Source organism: Acomys russatus, chromosome 9 (genome assembly GCF_903995435.1).
Source record: "Acomys russatus chromosome 9, mAcoRus1.1, whole genome shotgun sequence".
Lineage (NCBI taxonomy): Eukaryota > Metazoa > Chordata > Mammalia > Rodentia > Muridae > Acomys > Acomys russatus.
The window spans coordinates 34,305,067-34,312,522 of NC_067145.1; positions in this window are offsets into that span (position 1 = coordinate 34,305,067).

Genomic DNA, 7,456 nt, shown 5'->3' on the forward strand with positions numbered 1-7,456 from the left:
GCATGGTTTTTCTACTAAACTTCAAGTGTCTTTCTGCCATGTCTTAAAGTTCTTGTTATCCATGTCATTCATATACATATCTGGATCTGTGGGCTAGTTTTTAATCCTGAAATGATGTTGGGTTTTGTCAAAGAAAGATCTTGTAAATTTTATCTTGACTCAATATATATGACTGGTACCATTTGTTGATTTCCATATGTTGATTTGAACTTTTTTATTATAGTTTATTCACATTACATCAAATTGCTATCCCCTTGCTCCTATCTTACAGTTCCTATCCTCCCTCCCTCTTCCACCCTACTCCTCTTCCCTAGACCTCTGATGGGGGCACTCCTCTCCCACTGTTTGCTCACAGTCTATGCAGTCTCATCAGGGTAGCCTGCGTCACCTCTCTCTGTGTGCCCCTAAGGCTGCCCTGGCAAGAGGCAGTGATCAAATTGCAGGCACCACAGTTCATGTCAGAGGCAGCCCCCTCTCTCCCCCTCTCCCCACACACATGGAGCATGAGCTGCCCATCAGCTACATCTGAACAGGAGGTCCAGGTACTCTATGTGCATTGTCCTTGGTTGGTGCATCAGTTCGTGTAGGCCCCTTGGTCCAGATCCTCTGTCCTTGGTGGTGCTCCTGACCGACTCCACCCTCCAGCTGCCCCGCTCTTCCATACTACCCTCAGCTCTCCTCCCAAGGTCTGGCTGCAGGTCCCAGTATTGGCCCTGAAACACAGCTAGGAGGAGTTTCTCAGAGGACTTCTATGTTGGTCTAATATCCACTTATAAGAGAGTATATACCATGCATGTCTTTCTGGGTCTGTGTTACCTCACTCAGGATGATCATTTCTAGTTCCATCCTGCAAATTTCAAGATTTTCTTGTTTTTGGTAGTTGGATAGTATTCCATTGTGTAAATGTACTTATACATTCTTCAACTGAGAGACGTCTAGGTTGTTCCCAGATTCTGGCTATTATAAATAAAGCTGCTACGAACATAGTTGAGAATATGTCCTTGTTCTGTTGTGGTGCATCTTTTGGGTATATGCCCAGGAGTGGAATAGCTGGGTCCTGCGGTAGCACTATTCCCAATTATGTGAGAAAGTGCCAGATTGATTTCCAAAATGGTGTACAAGTTTTTACTCCCACTGCCAATGGAGGAGAATTCCCCTTTCTCTACATCCTTGCCAGCATGTGCTGTAACTTGAGTTTTGATCTTAGCCATTCTGATTAGGGTTAAAGTGGAATCTCAGAGTCAGTTTGATTTGCGTTTTCCTGATGACTAAGGACATTGAACATTTTTAAAAATGTTTCTCAGTCATTTGATATTCCTCTGTTGAGAATTCTCTATTTAGCTCTGTACCCCATTTTTAAAATCAGATTATTTGGTTTGGTGGTGTTTAATTTATTGAGTTATTTATATATTTTGGATATTAACCCTTTGTTGGATGCAGAGTTGGTAAATACCCTGTTGTTTTGTTCTGTTGACAGTGTCTTTTGCCTTACAGAAGCTTTCAGTTTCACGGGGTCCCATTATTAATTGTTGATCTTAAAGCCTATGCTTTTGGGGTTCTGTTCAGGAAGTTGTCTCCTGTGCCAATAAGTTCAAGACTCTTTCCCACTTTTTTTCTAACAGGTTCAGTGTGTCTGGTTTCATGTTGAGGTCTTTAATCCACTTGGACTTTAGTTTTGTGTGGGTGATGAATATGGATCTATTTGCATTTTTCTACTTGTAGATATCCAGTTGGTCCAGCACCATTTGTTGAAGATGCCATTTTCCCATTGTATGGATTTGGCTTCTTTGTCAATAATCAAGTGTCCATAGGTACGTGGATTTATTTCTGTGTCTTCCATTTGATTCCACTGATCAACCAGCCTATTTCTGTGCCGGTACCATGCCATTTTATTACTGTTCTTCTATAGTACAGCTTGAGATCAAGCATGGAGATTCTTCAAGAAGATCTTTTATTGTATAGAATTGTTTTAGCTATTCTGTGTTTTTTGTTTTTCTGTATGAAGTTGAGAATTGATCTTTCAAGGTCTGTAAAGAATTGTGTAGGTATTTTGATAGAGATAGCATTAAATCTATAGCTCGTTTTTTGTAAGATGGCCACTTTTACTACGTTAATTCTCCCCATCCAGGAATACAGGAGACCTTTTCATCTTCTGATATCTTTTTCAATTTCTTTCTCCAGAGACTAGAAGGTCTTTTTCTTACAAGTTTTTCACTTGTTTGGTTAGAGTTACTTTGTGGGTTTTTGTTTTTGTTTTTGTTTTTGTTTTTTTTTTTGTGTGGCTATTATGAAGGATGGACCAAAGCCCCATTGTCTCTGCCTCCCTCCATATGTTGGTTTATCACTGAATCTCTGGAATGAAGAAAGTGTGGTCATGATAAATGATCTTTTTATATGGCTTTGGATTATGCTTGACAGAATGTTATTGATAACTTGGAATCTTTGTAGGCCAGAGAGACAGACCTTTAATTTTTACTGTTGTTATTGAATTGCTATCTGGTTTTGGTCCCATGATATCTTGACTTCATAAAGCTTTAAACAATTTGGAATGAGTGGTTTGAATGTGAGAGTTAGTGAGAGTGTGAAGTGTGTATTGATCTAGCTAATAAAGAAAAGGATCTTCTTGGTTTTTCCCCAGTTTTGTGTGATAATTTTAGTATCATTAATGTTTATTTGAGGATGTTCTGTTAAAAGTCTCCATCTGGTCCTGGGTATTTGTGTGTGTGTGTGTGTGTGTGTGTGTGTGTGTGTGTGTGTGTGTGTGTGTGTGTGTGCAGGGGCAGACTTATTTTAGTTAGATACTTATCATTGCTTCAACTTGATTGTTAATAATGACTCTCTTTAAGGATTTCAAGTTTTTTGTTTTAAATTTAGTAAGTAATATGGATCTAGGTAGTTATCTATTTCATTTACATTCTGAAATATAATGAAATAGAGCTTTTATTCATTTTTGTGTTGATATTTGTTTTATTGAAAGTTGATTTTTTTAATACAATGTGTAATGGGTTTGTTTTATCCTCCTTCAACTCCTCCAAGTTTCTTTCCACATCCACTGGCATCTTGATACACCCCCTTTCTGTCTCTTGTAGGAAAGTAAACAGACATCTAAGGGAGAATAATAAAATAAAGTATTATACTATAATATAAAACAAAGCCAAATAAGTCAGAATAGGACAGGGCAAGCAGAAGGAAAAGAGGCCAAGAAAGGGCATAAGAAACAGCTATAGACACAAAGCCCTAGTCCTCTATCCTATTTGTTACTTGGTGATTTCATTTAGATGTCCATCTTATATGTACATATTTTAAGAAGTTTCTACAGCAGTAGGTTTCCATAGCACGTTTCAAATGGTCTTTTACTTTAACTGCCCCCCCCCCGTCCCATCCTGCCGTTCTTGCTCTCATCCCATCATTCTCCCTCCCCTCCAGTCAATACTCCTGCTTCATTAACTATCTATCATATTTTTCCTTCCTGGGGAGATTGATCATCACCCTGACAAGTACATTATTCTGTACCTAACCTCCATGTTTTATGGATGGGAGCTTGCTTATTATTCACTTCACAGATAATATTCACATATAATAGGAAACAGCATATTTGTTTTTTTGTGGATCTTGGGTACCTCAATCACGATCATTTGTTTCTACTTCCATCCATTTACCTGCCTATTTAATTTTTAGCAACTGATTAATACTCCATTTTCTTCATCCACAGACAGATATCTCTGTTGTTTTAAAGTTCTGATATTGTGAATTATTTGGGTATCTTGTATATCCTTTTTCATTCAATTCCAGAAAGTCTTTAGTTTCTTCTCTAATTTCTTTTTTGACCCATTTTTTTTTTCATTCAGTGCTGACTTGCTCAGTTTCCATGAGTTTATAAACTTCTGGTTGTTTCTGTTTTTGTTCATTTGCTTCTAGTCAGCTTTAATCCATAGTGGTCAGACAGGATGCAGGTTCTTACTTTTATTTTCTTGTATCTGTTGAGACAGGCTTTGTGTCTGAGTATGTAGTCAGAAGTGGAGAGAGTTCCATGAGCTGCTGAGAAGAAGGTACATTCTTTGGACTTGGGTAAATATTTTTTGTAAGTATCTGTTAGGCTTATTTGGTTTATAACATCAATTAGTCCCAGATTTTCTCTGTTTTTTTTTTTTTTTTTTGTTACGTTTTGCTTTTGAATAGCTTGTCTGTTGTTGAGAGAATAATGTATTGAAGCCACCCACTATAAGGGTACAAGGATCAATATGTGATTTGAGCCGTAGTGCCATTCTTTAGGAACTTTCTTCTTCCTGCATTTAAGGTTTGGTGCATAGATATTGATAGCTGCAATGTCCTCTTGATGTATTTTTCAATTGAAGAGTATGCAGCATCTATCTCTATCTCTTTTATTACTTTCTTTTTTAAGTCTATTTTGTCAGATATTAACTGGCTCCACCAGCTTACTGCATAGGTCCATTTGCATATAATATTTTTCTCCCTTTTACCCAAGGTGATGTTTCCATTCTTTGATGTAAAGATGTATTTGTTAGGGGCAGCCAAAGGATAGATCCTGTGTTTTAATTGCTTCTCTTAGTTTGTGTATTTATATTGGAGAGCTGAGACACTTGATGTTGAAAGCAGGGAGGCCAGGAATTTTGCTTTTTTTTTTTTTAAATAACAGGTAAACACTGCAAATCTAATAATGAATATTGTGGCTCCAGCAAAACTGTGTCCTAAAAAATCTGTCTGGAATGACTCAGGAATAATAAAATGACAGAAACTGAAGAAACAACAGGCACGTCTACAAAACAATCTGTAATCTGGTAGGGTGTGTTCACTCTGATGGAATCATCTTATTATGCAACTTAGAAAGTCAGATCATATATTACGTACAGTGTGTGGGAGGGGCTAGTTTATTTTGCTGGGAGATCCCTGGAGTAGAGCAATCTCAGGCTATAAACACCAAGGAGAAGGGAGCTGTGGTTAATAGTTTCTGCGTGCACTGGCTTTAGATGAATGTCAACCCTTCATTAACATTCCTATTTACAATAGGCAAAGGCTTTGTTATCTCTCTTTCATCATCAAAGGAAGGATTTGCCATTTCCATGTTTCCGAGGCAGTGCTGTCTTTGACATGTCAATGCCCATCTCAACAGTACACATTCAAATCAGGGACTCATTTAACTTTAGGCTTAGACCAACAGGTATGGGTTGTGTTTCTTATTTGTATGAAGGAAATAAATCAAGCTCTTTATCTGTAGAGGCCCATGATTTCCTTGTATCCTTGAACAAAGCACAGCGCTATCTTCATAGGCAGTGCTATGATAATATTTGTTACTTGTAACCATGAGAATGAAGCTGACAGGAGAGCACAGAGAAGGCATTCTCTTGATAGGACCCAGGTACTACAGCATGATAGTGTGTCTTCTTCAGCAAGAGAATGGGTCCCAACTCAGTGATGAGTTCTTCTTCTTTGCAGCTAATTATCACCTCCCATTAGAGTTCTAATGGCTTCTCTGTACACGACATAAGGAAACCATTGACCCTGTTTCTTCTCATGATGGACTCAGGTCTTTCCTTGGCTACATGTTTCTGTAACCCTCCCAAATTGCATACAGTATGGCAATCAAATAAAAAAGGAAAACGTGGAAACCTCAATGGAAGTATGGAAGCAGGTAGTTCATTGATAGAAGAGTTTACAGCTCAGTAATACTGGTTTTATAATATTAGGATCTAAAAAAGAAACAAGAGGAAGTAAACAAAAGAGCAAATGGAGAAGGAAGACAAATGCATGAGCTTGTACCTTAAACACCATTTGCTCTCCCTCAGAATGGATCCAAAGTCTTCCCACTGAGTTGGGATTAAACAAAAAGTGACTTCTGACCTTCTCGTCTTCTTTTCACATCAGTAAAATGAATATTGTCAACACATACTAATAAAAATATAACTTATGGTCCCACTGCTTCTTTCCTGAGATTTATGATAAACTATCCTATTGGCTGTTCCTTAAGGATTCCTTATACACCTTGATTGTGTACTTGGCTTGTATCACATCTTCCAGTAAAGTCTCTAATAAATGTTTGCAATTCTTCATTCTTAATTTCCTGGTATGTCATCTATAAACTGGAGATACTGGGTAGGAGTTAGCTCACACAGTACTCTCTGTGTCTGAGTGAAAGTACCCTCACTCCTTACCACCTCTTCCACAGAGACACCAGAGCAAGGAATTCATAAGGAATAGCAGAGAGATTTGAATCAATAAGCATTTATTTCCTTAAGTTAGAGTCACTTTGGCAGAATGCTGTAATATCAGGTGAGCCAGTTAAATCCTATTAACTCTTTTACATTCTAAAGACCCTCTTGACTGAAGAACTGAGATAGGTGAGGAAAGAGTGACAGGATGTCCTCCCTCCTCTTCACCTGCATGAACGTCACACAGCAAATCTCACACAACATATATCGGTAAACACAGAAGACTGAGTTCACAGTGTAGTCTGAATGTCCTTGCTGATCTTTAAAGGCATCTGCTGTTCGTTTTGTTCCATTCCAATTGTATAGACACATCCTTCAAACTCTAACATGTACCACCAAGACCTGTCTTCAGCAGTGTATGTGAGCTACAGAAACAAAATGGTCAGAAAGCATGAAGATACTTGTGTGGTCATGAATCTAGCAAATACAGTGAGCTCTTGCTTGCAAAGCTCTACAGATGAATTTCCATCATTCTGTGTCCCAGTGACCAATGATTCAGGACATTAGGTCAGGTACTCTCTGAGCCCTAGGAGATAGATAAAATCAGCAGGAAGGATCTGGTCAACAGGAAAAGAAGCCTTGGGTCAAAACACCCCACCCTTCCTGAGCCACATCTACCCAAGTGCTTTCTGATAGACATGATGAGGACTTATATTTCCTTTCTTTTTAATTCCTCTACCTTCCCTATGCACTTTAATTTGTGTGTTTTCCTCATTGGAATGGCTTTTACCTTTTAAAAACCAAGCAGAGAAAAATCACTCAGCACATATATGCTATCAGTATATTTATTCCTGAATAGACCACAAAGAACACACCTTCTAAAACCCCCCGATGAGGCTGTTGGGGCACCTCACAGCCTTGGGTGCATCACTGCTGCTCTGAGTTCCTGGCCACAGTTAGGAATTTCACCTGTAAGGGCCAAAAAACTGATCTTCAGCACCAAGGATGAGGGTCAGGTACTTAAATGACCCTGCATTTATTGCAGAGTGCTCAGACATGTGGGATGTTAGCATGTTCCACACAAGATTTGTCCTTTATATGTGCTTGGTTCTTTTTTAACATTCCTTGTAGTATCATTCTAATATAACACTTACACAGACATCTCGCCAAGTGGGGAACAGTTGAGCAGAAATTCTCCTGCTGGGTTCCACTGTGGAGCACTCTCTGGTGAGGACACTTTGGAATATTGCAGGCTTGACCCCTGACTGCTACAAAGTCCTTCAGCTGTG